This window comes from Geotrypetes seraphini, chromosome 5 (genome assembly GCF_902459505.1).
Source record: "Geotrypetes seraphini chromosome 5, aGeoSer1.1, whole genome shotgun sequence".
Classification (NCBI taxonomy): domain Eukaryota; kingdom Metazoa; phylum Chordata; class Amphibia; order Gymnophiona; family Dermophiidae; genus Geotrypetes; species Geotrypetes seraphini.
Window position 1 is genome coordinate 678,962 of NC_047088.1, and position 15,191 is coordinate 694,152.

The 15,191-nt window shown below is 46.5% G+C and overlaps 1 protein-coding gene and 1 pseudogene across 4 annotated transcripts in view; both read left to right on the top strand.

Annotated features, from left to right (window-relative positions):
• Positions 1 to 15,191, top strand: part of OGT (O-linked N-acetylglucosamine (GlcNAc) transferase) — a 569,231-nt gene that overhangs the window by 489,447 nt on the left and 64,593 nt on the right. The gene's annotated exons all lie outside the window — the stretch shown is intronic.
• LOC117361706 lies at positions 14,331 to 14,449 on the top strand (annotated as a pseudogene).

The following is a 15,191-nucleotide window of genomic DNA, read 5'->3' on the forward strand; positions in this document are numbered from 1 at the left end:
TATTCTTAAGTCACTTCCTTAAATTTTCACTTCTTCCATATCATTCAAAAATTCAATAATTTTTTTTAAAGTCCCTGCCTGCCTGCCATATCGCCACAGTATGACGTCAAAGCCTGCCTAATTTATTATGCTCATTTCTTTGTGTGCACTTTCTCTGGATTTCAGTACTTGACTGGCTAGTGCATAACCACTTACTTATTCTTGTACAATCTCTCTGGAAGCTGAACGGATGAGATCTTGTATCTCTATTAGCTTCAGCTGCAGGCAACTAAAAGATGATCCTTCCCCTTTGGGCTACCTGCCCGGGAGCTTCCTGTCTTGCCCAGTTTGTTCTGCAGCTTCTCTGCATGGTTTCATCTAAGTTAATTCTGCTCATGATTTGTTTTCACTTCCTAGTCCTTTTTTATTTTTATTTTTTTGCAAGCATTAAACGACTCCGCCCCCCCCTATCTAAACAACCGCCTAAACCAGATCCTCTAGAGGGGACATGATAGAAACCTTCAAGATCCTGAAAGGCATAGAAAAAGTAGACAGGGACAGATTTTTCAAATTAAGGGGCACCACAAGTACAAGGGGGCACTCGGAGAAACTGAAAGGGGACAGGTTTAGAACAAACGCTAGGAAGTTCTTCTTCACTCAGAGGGTGGTGGATACATGGAACGCGCTTCCAGAGGCTGTGGTAGATAGGAACACATTAAATGGTTTCAAAGAAGGTTTGGATAGATTCCTAGAAGAAAAAGGGATTGAAGGGTATAGATAGATATAGACCACTGCTCAGGCAATGGGCTTGATGGGCCACCGCGGAAGCAGACCGCTGAGCAGGATGGACCTCTGGTCTGCCTCAGCGGAGGCAACTTCTTATGTTCTTATGTTATGTTCTCACCTCAAGACAAAGAAGAACTCCGAACCCTTTTGCCTTCCCTCCACTTAAGGGCACTCAGCGCAAAAAGATGTTTGATAACCTTCTGGCGACGCAAGCAGCAAAACTTAACCACTCCATCTCCAACCTGCTGACTGCAACGGGCGACTTCAAAACTTTTTGAAAAGAAATCAAAACTCTACTTTTCAAAAAATTTATCCAGACATCTTAACCCAACCCTTCCCCCTCCTCCTAGATAAATTCTCCCCCAAAACCTCCACTCAAATAATCTCTTCCTCCCCAAAACACCAACCAAGTAATCAGATCCCTGAAATGTAACGTAATCTTATTTGTACTCTAACTGTAATCTATTTGTTATATCACACAGTAAATGTACAGTCAATTTAATATTTGCAAGTTCTTCCGGAATTAATCCAGCTACCTCTCCTCCCTTGTAACCAAAAAAACCCCAACCCAATACTGTTGTAACTTCACTGGAAATGTCCAGTTAGCTCTTTTGTAATCCGCCTTGAACTGCAAGGTATAGGCGGAATAGAAGTCCCTAATGTAATGTAATGTAAGTTTATCCACGTGCTGCGGATCAACTTGGTGCGATTGATTCTTCCGCGGGAGATCACAGACATTTTCAAGTTTGCTTCCAGAGGGTGCTCTGAAAGCCTGAAACTGCAGTAAGCCCTCTGGTCAGCCTGCAGATTGGATTGTGTCTCCAGGTTCGAGACCCATCTCTCCCCTGGTTCGTCTGCAAAGGGGTAGAGTGCAGGCTGCTGCAGTTCCGAGGAGGTACGCCGGGATCGTAACCGTGCCGCATGTCTTCCCTGATTTCCCTTAGGGGTCCTGGTGGTCGTGATCAGAGGTGGCAGGGAAAGTGAGGAAGCCAGAAGACCTGAAAAATCCAGTTTATTCAGCTCCTGAAGTACTGGTCTCCTTATTATACTGTGTTTTACAGGCTGCCATAGTCTTTCATTGTAGCACATGGCTCTGTGGTGTCTGTGAGTCACAGAGTTTGCTGATTTTTTTTTTGGGGGGGAGGGGGTTCCCTGCATGCCCTGGTCCCCCCACCTGTAAAATCCTAACTTTGCTGTTTTTTTGCATTTTCCTGCATTTGTAACGGCCTTTTTTTGTCAAAATCAGCACCCGCGATGACCATCTTGGATTTTCTTTAAAGTTTTTAAATCTGTATTTTTTGGACTTAGAAACTTTGTTTTTGCTCCAAACTTCACAGATGGCCACCTCATGACAGGACGGCATGGATTTGTGCCTTAACTGTGGCAGATGGCTTGCGGATTTGCAGCCATGTGTTAGGTGCACCGCGGCCTGCGAGGGGCGTGAACTGTGCATGGATGCCGCACTATCCTCCGGGGAGGTTCTAATTGCCTCCGATTCCACCAGAGAGGCGTTTCCAGCATCCGGGACGTCAAATTTGGGTGAGGAGGGCACTTCCGTGAAACGCAAGCACAGTTCCGGGGATAAGTCTCATAAGTCTTCAAAACACTCCAAATCGGAGTCCCGCAGATCGGCCCTGGCTGCCGGGGACTATTTTCCGCCGGAATTTGTTAATATGATGTATCAGGCTTTCATGTGAAAGCGGGCTGTGACTATGTCCCCCCCCTCAGACTCCGGTGCGACAGTCAGTGCAGCCTTTGGATTCCAGCATGTCAGTCTGCTCCCTTGCTGGTCTGCTGGAAAGCCAGAGGCAACTTCCTGCTATTGCCTCACTGTCTGCATCAATTTCTATGCCGTTGCTGTCGCACGGCTCTTTGGCGGGCTCTACTCATGTGGCTAGCCTACCGGATCTCGGGGATTCACGGAGCTCTGGGGTCCATGATCTGGGTGAGGATCAGGCGGTGCACAGGCTATTTAAGTCCAGGTGCCTTCCTGATCTTATCTCTGAATCCCTGTAGTCGTTGAAACTTGATTCTGACTCAGTGGTTCAGAAGGAGTTTTCCGTAATGAGTTCTAAACCCCCGCTTTCCGCTTCCTTTCCGGATCATGCACATTTGGCAGAAATGCTTTTGGAAGTTTGGGAGGTCACCTCAAGTGCGCTAGGGCCATGGCGAAATTGTATCCCATGGCTTTGGAATTTTCCAAGCGCCTAGTCCCACCAAGGGTGGATTCGATAGTGACTCAAGTCACTAAACGTACCTCCTTGCCCTTGGTTGGAGGGGTGGTCCTGAAGGATGTCCAGGACCGTAGACTGGATTTTGTCATGAAGCGCCTTTTTGATTCTGCTGCGACGGGGGTGCGAGTTGCAGCGGCCACTTCATTTGTGGCCCAGGCATGTCATACTAAACTTCTTCAGGATCCTTAGGAGGTTGTCCTTTGGGATCTCGATTTCCTGGTCTCGAGTGAATTATTTGGCAGACGCCCTCTATGATATTTTGAAGGTTTTTGCTAAGCTGGGAGCTTATTCAGTTTCTGCTAGGAGAATGTTATGGATTCACCAGTGGTTAAACTAAACTAAACTAAACCTTAAGTTTGTATACCGCATCATCTCCACAGAAGTAGAGCTCGACACGGTTTACAGTAATTGGTATAGAAAGAAACTACAATGAAAAGTAGGACAATTTCCTGCTGGAAAAGGGTATAGAGGGGTATAGATAGAGGAGTACTAAACAGGTCCTGGACCTGTTGGGCCGTCGCGTGAGCGGACTGCTGGGCACGATGGACCTCAGGTCTGACCCAGCGGAGGCATTGCTTATGTTCTCAAGTCTAAGAAGTCGTCCACAGTTTCTGCTTATGCTAAGGTGTGCAAGACTTTCCAGCATTGGTGCGCTCAGGACCAAATGGGCCCTTATTCGGTTCTGATCTCTGTGATACTGGCCTTTCAAGCTGGACTTGATAAAGGCCTCAGTGTAGCATCTCTTTGGGTCCAGATTGCCAGGCTCTCTTGTTTTAAAGCCTGGGATTGTCGTTTCTCTTTGGCATCTCATCCTGATGTCGCTAGATTTCTGAAGGGGGCTCGTCATATTACACTGCTGGTTAAGCCACTGTTCCCTTCCTTGGACCTCATCCTGGCACTGTCTAGCCTCACCAAGGTTCCCTTTGAGCCCCTTTGAGATGCTTCCCTCTTAGACTTGATGCTCAAGACTATGTTTCTAGTCACTATTACCTCAGCGTGGCTGGCCTCGGAACTTCAGGTTCCTTCTGGTCAGGATCCATTCCTCTGCATCTCAGAGACTGGGATTTCCTTGTGTATGGTTCCTTCCTTCCTGTCAAAGGTTTTTTCAGTTTTCCATGTTAATTGGAAGTGTGCTTGCCTGCTTTTCAGCCTACTGGACACAAGATTGCCTTTTGAAGAAACTTGACGTGCGCAGACTGCTTCTTTACTACCTGTAGGTCACTAACAATTTTTGTCTCTAAAGATCTATTTATGCTGACTCATTCTGTTAAGCGGGGTGCTCCCACTTCCAAGGCCACAATTTCCAGATGGATTCGTAGGGCCAATTCGTCAGCCTATATTCTTTCTGAGAAACAGTCTCCTGTTTCCGTCGGAGTGCATTCTACCAAGAGTGTGGCTTCTTCATGGGCCAAAGCAAGTGCTGTCTCCCTTGAGGAGATCCGCAGGGCGGCAACATGTTCCTCTCAACACACATTTTCCAAGTATTATAGAGTGGATGTAGCAGCAAGACATGACTCTGCCTTTGGGTCTTCAGTCTTATGAGCTGGTGCAGTAGGCCAACCCTAGCTTTTTTGGGACTGCTTTTGTATATCCCATCTGTCTAGAATGTCTCACCTATTGTACTTTGAAAAAGAGATCATGTATTTACCCTGGTAAGCTCTCTTCCAGTAGATAGGTGAGTCATTCTAGACTCCACCCCGTACTTCCTGCGCCTTCTTACTGTCTTAGTCTGTTTATGCTTCTCCTTTTAGAACCATCCTTCACTAAGTTACACGTGGCCTTTTTGAACGACATTTTCTTATTAGCTATAAAAATGGGAATATCAGCGAGCACAGCCTTGTAGCATCAGGATGTGAATGTTTGTTTCTGGTATGAGTGTATGTTACTGTCCTATTTTGTTAGTGACGTTCTATTCTTATACACGAATACAGGATGTTTGGTGTGGTACTCGGAGAGAACCCCCAGGAAAGAGACTTGGGAGTACTGGTAGACAAGTCAATGAAGCTGTCTGCACAATGCGCGGCAGCGGCAAAAAGGGAAACAGAATGCTAGAAATGCTTAAGAAGGGGATCACAAACAGATCGGAGAAGGTTATCATGCTGCTGTACCGGGCCATGATACACCCTCACCTGGAATACTGCGTCCAGTACTGGTCGCCGTACATGAAGAAGGACATAGTACTACTCGAAAGCGTTCAGAGAAGAGTGACTAAAATGGTTAAGGGGCTAGAGGAGTTGCCGTACAGTGAGAGATTAGAGAAATTGGCCTCTTCTCCCTTGAAAAGAGGAGACTGAGAGGGGACATGATCGAAACATTTAAGATAGTGAAGGGAATAGACTTAGTAGATAAAGACAGATTGTTTACCCTCTCCAAAGTAAAGAAAACAAGAGGGCACTCTCTAAAGTTAAAAGGGGATAGATTCCGTACAAACGTAAGGAAGTTCTTCTTCACCCAGAGAGTGGTAGAAATCTGGAGCGTTCTTCCAGAGGTTGTTATAGCGGAAAACACCCTCCAGGGATTCAAGACAGAGTTAGACAAGTTCTAGTTGAACCAGAACATACACAGGTAAGGCCAGACTCAATTAGGGCACTGGTCTTTTACCTAAGGGCCGCTGCAGGAGTGGACTGCTGAGCACGATGGACCACTGATCTGACCCAGCAGCGGCAATTCTTATGTTCTTCTTTTTGTTGTTTTTAAATTTTATTGTAAACTGCCTTGAATTGCATTGTAACGAAGATGGTATATAAAGTAAAATAAACGATAAACACAATTTTGCTTTGGAATTTATTGACAAAATTGGAGTCAGAAACCTAGTAATATATCAGAGTTAAAAATGTTTGGGCAAGTTAGACCTGCATCTGTCCATCTATTACATCTGGACATGAGCAATTTCATCTCCAGCTACCAATATAAAATGGCATTAGTTGGGAGAAGTTGTTCTTACCGGGAGCAACTTTATCTGGGACCCTGTGAAGCTGTGATTTCAACTGGACTTACTTGACTGCCGATTCTATAAGGCATTAGAAAAGTCTCCTCTATTGCCAGCTTAGGGGACTTTGTTGCTTCCTATAAGAAAGCTGTGCTTCTGTGACATGTGGCCACAGGCACTTGGCTGGAGGAGCATGCCCAGAGGGGCACACCTTGCTGCTTGGGAGCTCCAAGGAGGTATGAGGAGTGAAAATTCAAGGTATCTTATATTTTGTTAATTTGTTGGAATGGGGAAACGTAAAGCAAAAACAAAAATTTTTACACCAGTCTCTTTTAGGCCTATGGATCACCATATTGTATCTATAGGCAATTTAAATAAGAGCATAAGAACTGCCATCTCCAGATCAGACCTTAGGTCCATCAAGTCCGGCGATCCGCTCACGTGGAGGCCCAGCCAGGTGTAACCTGATGAAAACGTAGTCACCCTTATCTTTCTATGCATCTTTCGAGGAGATGTGCATCTAACTTGCCCTTAAATCCTAGAATGGTGGGTTCCTCAGCAAACTCCACTGGGAGAGTGTTCCAGGTGTTCACCACTCGCTGCATGAAGCAGACCTTCCTGGCATTTGTCCTGGGCTTGACCCCCTCAGCTTCAGTCCATGACCTCTTGTCTGTGTCACATTGGACATTGTAAATAATTTTTTTTCCTGCTCTATTTTGTCGATTCCTATCAGTATTTTGCAAGTCTCGATCATATACCCTCACAGTCTCCTTTTCTCAAGGGAGAACAATCCCAGTCTCTTAAGTCGTTCCTCGTATTCCAAGTTCTCCATACCTTTTATTAGCTTCGTTGCTCATCTCTGCACCCTCTCCAGCAGTTTTATATCCTTCTTTAGTGTTGGACACAGTATTCCAAGTGTGGTCTGACCATTGCTCTATAAAGCGGCATTATGACCCTCTCCGATCTACTTGTGATTCCCTTCTTTATCATGCCCAACATTCTATTTGCTTTCTTTGCCGCTGCCGCGTATTGTGCCGACGGTTTCAGAGTCCTATCTATCAGTACCCCCAGGTCCTTTTCTTGTTCGCTCTTACCCAGACTTGCAACTGACATTCTATACTTGTGCTCCTTGTTCTTTCTGCCCAAATGCATTACCTTGCATTTTTCCACATTAAACTTCATCTGCCATTTCTCTGCCCATTTCTCTAACTGGCTTAAATCTCTCTGTAGTTCCTTGCTGTCCTTTTTTGATCTGATTGCCCGACATAACTTTGTGTCGTCTGCAAACTTGAACATATTCCCCCTCCTCCACCAGGACCTTACAATAATGGGACCATATTAGAGGGTCCTAAGTCAAAGACAGGAACTCAAAAGGAATTACAGGGCACTTCAAAATTATATTTCATTAAATTACCCCAATTGATAAGAACATAAGAATTGCCGTTGCTGGGTCAGACCAGTGGTCCATCGTGCCCAGCATTCCGCTCACGCGGTGGCCCTTAGGTCAAAGACCAGTTCCCTAACTGAGACTAGCCTGACCTGAGTACATTCTGGTTCAGCAGGAACTTGTCTAACTTTGTCTTGAATCCCTGGAGGATGTTTTCCCCTATAACAGCCTCCGGAAGAGCTGTTATAGGGGAAGAAGAACTTCCTTACGTTTGTACGGAATCTATCCCCTTTTAACTTTAGAGAGTGCCCTCTCGTATTCTCTACCTTGGAGAGGGTGAACATAAGAACATAAGAAGTGCCATCTCCGGAACAGACCCTAGGTCCATCAAGTCCGGCGATCCGCACACGCGGAGGCCCCGCCAGGTGTACCCTGGCATACTTTTAGTTCCCATATCACTCTAAGCTTCTCATAAGAGATGTGCATCTAGCTTACCCTTACCTATGTCACCTTATGCCACTTATAAGGAGATGTACATCTAACTTACCCTAGAACGGTGGATTCCGCAATTACCTCTTCTGGGAAAGCATTCCAGGTGTCCACCACTTGTTGCGTGAAGCAGAACTTCCTGATATTTGTTCTCAACTTGTCCCCCCTTAGCTTCAGTCCATGTCCTCTTGTCTGTGTCACATTGGACATTGTAAATAATTTTTTATCTTGCTCTATTTGGCCGAATCCTTTCAGTATTTTGAAAGTCTTGATCATATCCCCTCGCAGTCTCTTCTTCTCAAGAGAGAACAATCCCAGTCTCTTAAGTCATTCCTCATATTCCATGCCCTTTATTAGCTTTGTTGCTCGTCTCTGCACCCTCTCGAGTATTTTTTAATCCTTCTTTAGGTATGGAGACCAATGTTGAACGCAATATTCCAAGTATGGTCTGACCATCGCTCTATAAAGCGGTAGTATTACTTTCTCTGATCTACTCGTGATTCCCTTCTTTATCATGCATAGAATTCTATTTGCGTTCTTCGCTGCTGCCACGCATTGCGCCGACTGCTTCAGGGTCCTATCGATTAATACGCCCAGGTCCATTTCCTGTTCGGTTTTTCCCAGAGTTGCACCTGACATACTATACTTGTATACCTTATTTTTTCTGCCTAAGTGCATCACTTTGCATTTTTCCACATTAAACTTCATCTGCCATTTATCTGCCCAATTCTCCAATCGGCTCATGTCACTCTGGAGTTCCTCACTGTCCTTCTGTGATTTATTTGCCCGGCATAGCTTTGTGTCTTCTGTGAACTTGATGATCTCACTAGATGTTTCATCCTCCAGGTCAATTATGAAGATATTAAATAAGATAGGTCCAAGTACCGAGCCCTGGGGCACACCGCTAGTCACAGTCTCCCAGTCTGAGAATTTCCCATTTATGCCCATCTCATAAGAACATAAGAACATAAGAACATAAGCAGTGCCTCCGCTGGGTCAGACCACAGGTCCATCTTGCCCAGCAGTCCGCTCCCGCGGCGGCCCGAACAGGTCACGGCCTGTCTGAGACACCAGAAGGGGCCCCCTTGCCACCTTGGCTTCCCATTGAGTTTTATCTTCCCATCGAAGTCCCAACCCTCCGGTCTTGCACATGCACGACCTGGTTGGATTTCTATGCTTATTACTTGGTTTGCTTTCTATACCTGTGTTACATCCCAGCACCTCTCTCAGTATCCCACGATCCCCCTATCCCTCAGGAATCCGTCCAATCCCTGTTTGAAACCCTGTACCGTACTCTGCCTGATCACTTCCTCCGGTAGCGCATTCCAAGTGTCCACGACCCTTTGGGTGAAGAAAAACTTCCTTCCATTTGTTCTGAACCTATCTCCCTTCAGTTTCTCCGAATGCCCCCTCGTGCCTGTTGACCCCTTCAGCCTGAAGAATCTGTCCCTATCCACTCTCTCTATGCCCCTCATGATCTTGAAGGTCTCTATCATATCTCCCCTGAGCCTCCTTTTTTCCAGAGAGAAGAGCCCCAGCCTATCCAACCTCTCGGCATATGGGCAGTGTTCCAGCCCTCTTACCAGTTTCGTTGCTCTCCTTTGGACTCTCTCAAGCACTGCCATATCCTTCTTGAGGTACGGCGACCAATATTGAACGCAGTATTCCAGATGTGGACGCACCATAGCTCTATACAATGGCAAGATGACTTCCCGCGTCCTGGTTGTTATGCCCCTCTTTATGATGCCCAGCATTCTGTTGGCTTTTTTCGAGACTGCTGCGCACTGTGCAGATGGCTTCAGTGATGCATCTACCAGCACACCCAAGTCTCTCTCAAGACTGCTGTCTCCCAATAATGCCCCCCCCAATTTGTATTTGAACAACGGGTTCTTTTTACCTATATGCATGACCTTGCATTTTTCCACGTTAAAGCGCATTTGCCATTTGTTTGCCCAGTCTTCCAGCTTGTCCAGGTCCCTTTGCAGGTCCTCACACTCCTCCCTAGACCTAACTCTGCCGCACAGTTTGGTATCGTCTGCAAATTTTATAACCTCGCACTTTGCCTCTTTTTCCAGGTCATTGATAAATATGTTGAAGAGTAACGGCCCCAGCACCGATCCCTGTGGCACACCGCTTGTGACTCCCCGCCAGTCAGAGTATTGTCCCTTTACTCCGACCCTCTGCAGTCTACCCGACAACCAGTGCTCGATCCATCTGTGCACATCCCCTCCCACCCCGTGGTTGCCACTGCTGAGTCAGACCAGTGGTCCATCATGCCCAGCAGTCCGCTCACGCGGCGGCCCTCTGGTCTAAGACCAGCACCCTAACTGAGACTAGCCCTACTCTGCCTTCTATTCTCTAGCATTTGCCTATCCATCTTAGTATGTCTCCTTCTATTCCATGGCCTTGCAGTTTCCTGAGAAGTCTTACATGTGGAACCTTGTCGAACGCTTTCTGAAAATCCAAGTATACAATATCCATCGGTTCTCCATTATCAATTTGTCTGTTCACTGTCTCAAAGAATTGAAGTAGGTTCATCATACATGACTTCCCCTTCCTGAATCCATGTTGGATGGCTCTCATCAGGTCGTGTGTGTCTAAGTGCCGGGTTATGCTATCCTTGATCAGCGCTTCATCCATCTTCCCAGGGATCAATGTGAGACTCGCAGGTCTATAGTTGCCCAGTACTCCTCTTGATCCTTTTGTACATGTAGGCATGATGTTCGCTATCTTTCAGTCTTCCGGTATCTGTCCTGTTTTGATTGACAGGTTGGAAAGTTTTTGCAATAAGAACATAAGCAATGCCTCTGCTGGGTCAGAACTGGGGTCCATCGTGCCCAGCAGCCCGCTCATGCGGCGGCCCAACAGGTCAAGGACCTGTATAGTGAGCCTCTATTTATACACATCTATCCCCCTTTCCAGCAGGAAATTGTCCAATCCTTTCTTAAACCCCAATACCGTACTCTGCCCTATTACGTCCTCTGGAAGCACATTCCAGGTGTCCACCACACGCTGGGTAAAGAAGAACTTCCTAGCATTTGTTTTGAATCTGTCCCCCTTCAACTTTTCCGAATGCCCTCTTGTTCTTTTAGTTTTTGAAAGTTTGAAGAATCTGTCCCTTTCTACTCTCTCTATGCCCCTAATGATCTTATAAGTCTCTATCATAACCTCTCTAAGTCTCCTCTTCTCCAGGGAAAAGTGACCCAGTTTCTCCAATCTCTCAGCATATGAAAGGTTTTCCATCCCTTTTATCAGACGCGTTGCTCTCCTCTGAACCCTCTCGAGTAATGCCATATCTTTCTTAAGGTACGGTTACCAATATTGGACGCAGTATTCCAGATGCGGGCGCACCATCGCCCGATACAACAGCAGGATGACTTCTTTCGTCCTGGTTGTAATACCCTTCTTGATTATACCTAGCATTCTATTCGCTCTCTTAACAGCCGCTGCGCACTGTGCCGTCGGCTTCATTGTCATGTCCACCATTACCCCCAAGTCCCTTTCTTGGGTACTCTCATTCACTAACATCCCTCCCATCATATGGTTCTACCTCTGGTTTCTGCTTCCCAGATGCAATACTTTACATTTCTCAATGTTGAACTTCATCTGCCATCTCTTCGCCCATTCCCCTAGTTTGTTCAAGTCCCTTTGCAATTCTTCGCAATCCTCTTTAGTCCGAGCTCCACTAAATAATTTGGTGTCGTCCGCAAATTTTATTGTCTCACACTTCGTCCCTGTTTCTAGATCATTTATGAATATATTAAATAGCAGCGGCCTGAGCACCGAGCCCTGCGGAACGCCACTCGTGACCCTCCTCCAGTCTGAGTAGTGGCCCTTCACCCCTACCCTCTGTTTCCTACCCGCCAACCAGTTTCTAATCCATCTATGTAGTTCTCCTATTTCCACTTTTAGCTCTTTCAAGACTCTCGGATGAATTCCGTCCGGTCCAGGAGATTTGTCACTTTTGAGTTTGTCGATCTGGTGGTAAATATGGTCCAAGTCCACTTCTACTGTGCTCCTTTGAACACTTTCACTGCTTCTGGAATTGTTGCAGTTTCTTCCTTTGTAAAGACAGACGCAAAGAAGGAATTTAGTCTGTCTGCGATTTAATTGTCATCCTTGATGTACCCTTTCCTTCCCTGGTCATCCAGCGGTCCCACTGCCTGTTTTGTGGGTTTTCTCCCTTTCACGTACCTGAAGAAGGGCTTGAAGTTTTTGGCCTCCTGCGCTATTTTCTCCTCATAGTCTTTTTTGGCATCCCTCACCGCCATGTGACACTTCTTCTGATCTTCCTTTTGTTTGTTCCAAGTTTAGGTTGTTTTTGTGCGTTAGTTTCCATGCTTTGAATGAGTCCTTCTTTTCTTTTATGGCTTCCTTCACCTCTTTAATAAGCCACGCCGGCTCTCTTTTGCCTTTGGTTTTCTTTGCTTTGGACATCCGCGGAATGTAGAGGCTTTGTGCTTCCGTGATAGTATTTTTCAGAAGGGACCATGCCTGTTCTACTGTTTTGACTTTGCCCACTTTTTTCTTGATCCGTTGTTTCACCATGGTTCTCATGCTATTGTATCTTCCCCTTTTAAAGTTTAAAGTCGTGGTTGAGGTTTTAGTACCTTTCCCCTTCCCGACATCGAGTTTGAAGTTGATCCTGTTGTGATCGCTCGTCCCCAGCGGGACTGTGACTTCTACATCTTTAGCCGGCCCCGTAATGCTGTTTAGGACCAAGTCCAAGGTGACGTGTTCTCTTGTTGGCTCTCCCACCAATTGTTCCAGGAAGCAGTCCCCTAGCACTTCGAGGAACATTGCCTCCTTGCCACAATTTGGTTAAAGCAGCTGTCTCAGCACCCTGAGGTTGTGAGTTTGATTCCCACTGCAGCTCCTTGTGACTCTGAGCAAGTCACTTAACACTCTGCTGCCTCAGGTACAAAATAAGTACCTGTCTAAAATATGTAAACCGCTTTGTGTAAGCCACACAGAAAAAACTGTATTCAAGTCCCACCACCATCCCCTATTTCCTTAGCAAAGCAGCAGATGAATCCAGAGACCAATGGGATAGCTCACTTCTACCAGCAGGTGGAGATAGAGAAACTGATTAACAGGTGTACTTATTTGCTGGCACTCCTCCTGTCTCATCAGTATTCTCTATCTCCAAGCAGGTGGAAGTCGCTATTCAACTAGCTCCTGGATTCTGGCTGTGGCTGGAACTTTATTACCTCCTGTTGAGATTTTCTCTTCAGTGAGACTGCCATTCTGTTTCTCCTGTTGAGCTTTTTCTCTTCAGTGAGACAGGGGTGTCCGGCTAATCGGTGCCGGCTTTAGAGGTTACACTTGTGGCCCCCCTTGTCCCTGCCTCACCCTCCCTCCAATGATAGAGGGTCTGCCCTGGTCCCTATTTTTCTTCTTTCCCATTTAAAAAAAAAAAAAAAAAAAGGGGGCCTACACAGCTGACTTTTTGCCCTGCTCGTGCTAGGCAGCAGGTGTTGCCGGCGTCTTCCGGCACTATCCAGTAGATTGTGAGTATGTGTTTTATTCTACTGGTCTCTGAACTTTGTGGTTGTGTAAGAGCTATGGCAGTTTTGTTTTGTGGTGGAATATGTTTTGGTATCAGCTTGCTTTAGTGAGGTATGTGGCTTCTGTATTCCTGCGCATAACTAAGGAGCGCTTCTTTTTCTTACCCTAGCACTTGTGCTGTGGGGTTGGTAGTTTCTGGGACATTGTTTCTTGATACTGCCACGGCCCGTGGGTAAATGTAACTGTGTGGCTATCGATATGGCCGCAAATTGTGAGGACGGCTCCGGGTGTGTTATACATTATCAGTAATGGAGCTGAATCGTTCTATAGCGCGGGTGGTGCGAGCTTGTGCTCCCCTACTGTTGGGAGCCATGCGCCTTTTCCCCTTTCCTCCCCGAGGTGTGTTTTGCATTTTTTATACACTTCGGCTATGGGCTCCGAGTCCGGTGTGAGCGGCAATGTTCTAGGAGCCGGCCTATTTTGGAGCGAAACAGTCCGAGTTTGGGTCGCCAGCACTGCAATACTAGGGGAGTTATTCTGGGCGGCTGCCGTTCTCAGCGCGGGCCTCGCCGTCTGCTTTGCGGAGCGGTGTGCTGCGGTTTTGGCTATGAGCTCCCGGTCTGTTTTGTACAGTGCTGTTGGGGGAGCCAGCCGGTTTTGATTCTGGCAGGAAAGTGCCCGCGCTTGGGCCCCCAGTGCCGCGGGGTTCATTGACTCATGTCCTACAGCTAACTTAAGCGTGTACCGCGGCTTATTTTTGTTTGAAATCAGCTGTGCCCCGTATTGCAGTGCTCCATTTGCTGTGGTGTTTGTCCACATGCTTCTCTTAACAAGAAAAAAAAAAAAAAAAATAGAATAGGCAACTGGTTGTTATTGGGGGCTGTACATTTTTTTTTTGTGGTGGAAATAAGATCTCCTGGAACTTGACCTCATGGCCTCGTCTCACAATTCCATGCTTCCTAGCTTCTTAGGCGGGCACAGGAAGTGGGAGTTAAAGGGGGTAACAATGTGGCTTCTTTCTTACAGCCATACCACCCTGAATGTGCCCGATCCCGTCTGATCTCAGAAGCCAACCAGGATAGGGCCTGTTTAGTACCTGGATGGGTGACCACCTGGGAATACCAGGTGCGGTAGGCTTTAAAAAAAAAAAAACTCCTCTGGTTTCTCTTTTTCACTGTTTTCCCCTGGCTGATGATAGCTTGGATTTGCCATCTCAAGCTCGCTTTAGGGGCACAGTATTGGTACAATCTCTGGCTTGGCTGCGCCATCCTTGCTATGTGGATCTGTTGAGCCTTTCGACAGCCGGACTGAGAAGTTTCCTTTGATCTCCGACTTTGCTCTCCTTGATTGAGATCAACATGGATATTCATACTACTTTGGTATTACGACCTAGCTTTTGAGCAGTCTTGACTGGCGTGTGACGGTAATGCGAAGCAGGTTGTTTCTTCTCTTATCCAGGCGCTACAGACGTCTTCTCCTGTGGATTCTGCTTCCTTTTGGAGGCGTTTCCTTTCTTGAATACTTCTCAACAGTTGCACCCTTCCTGAGTTCCTTTTTAGCACAGGTATATTGCCGATGGCATAGCGTTCAATTCCCTTCAGCTTCAATTACCATTCTTGGCTTGTTACAGGAACTAGGTATATGGCCCTTCGCTGACTTCTCAGCTTCCTGTAGTTCAGTTCCTAAACAGAAGGCGGTATATTCATGCGCCTCTTAGAAAGCCCGGTTTGGTGTAATTCATTCACGTACTTCTTCTAAGTTACCGATGGCTTCATTTTAGCCTTGTCCTTTGGGGCTCTAAAGAGCTGTGCGGTTGACCATGGGATTCCTCGTGGTCATGGCTTCAGCTTTGCAGTTGCGATGTTGCAGGCCTTGTTCA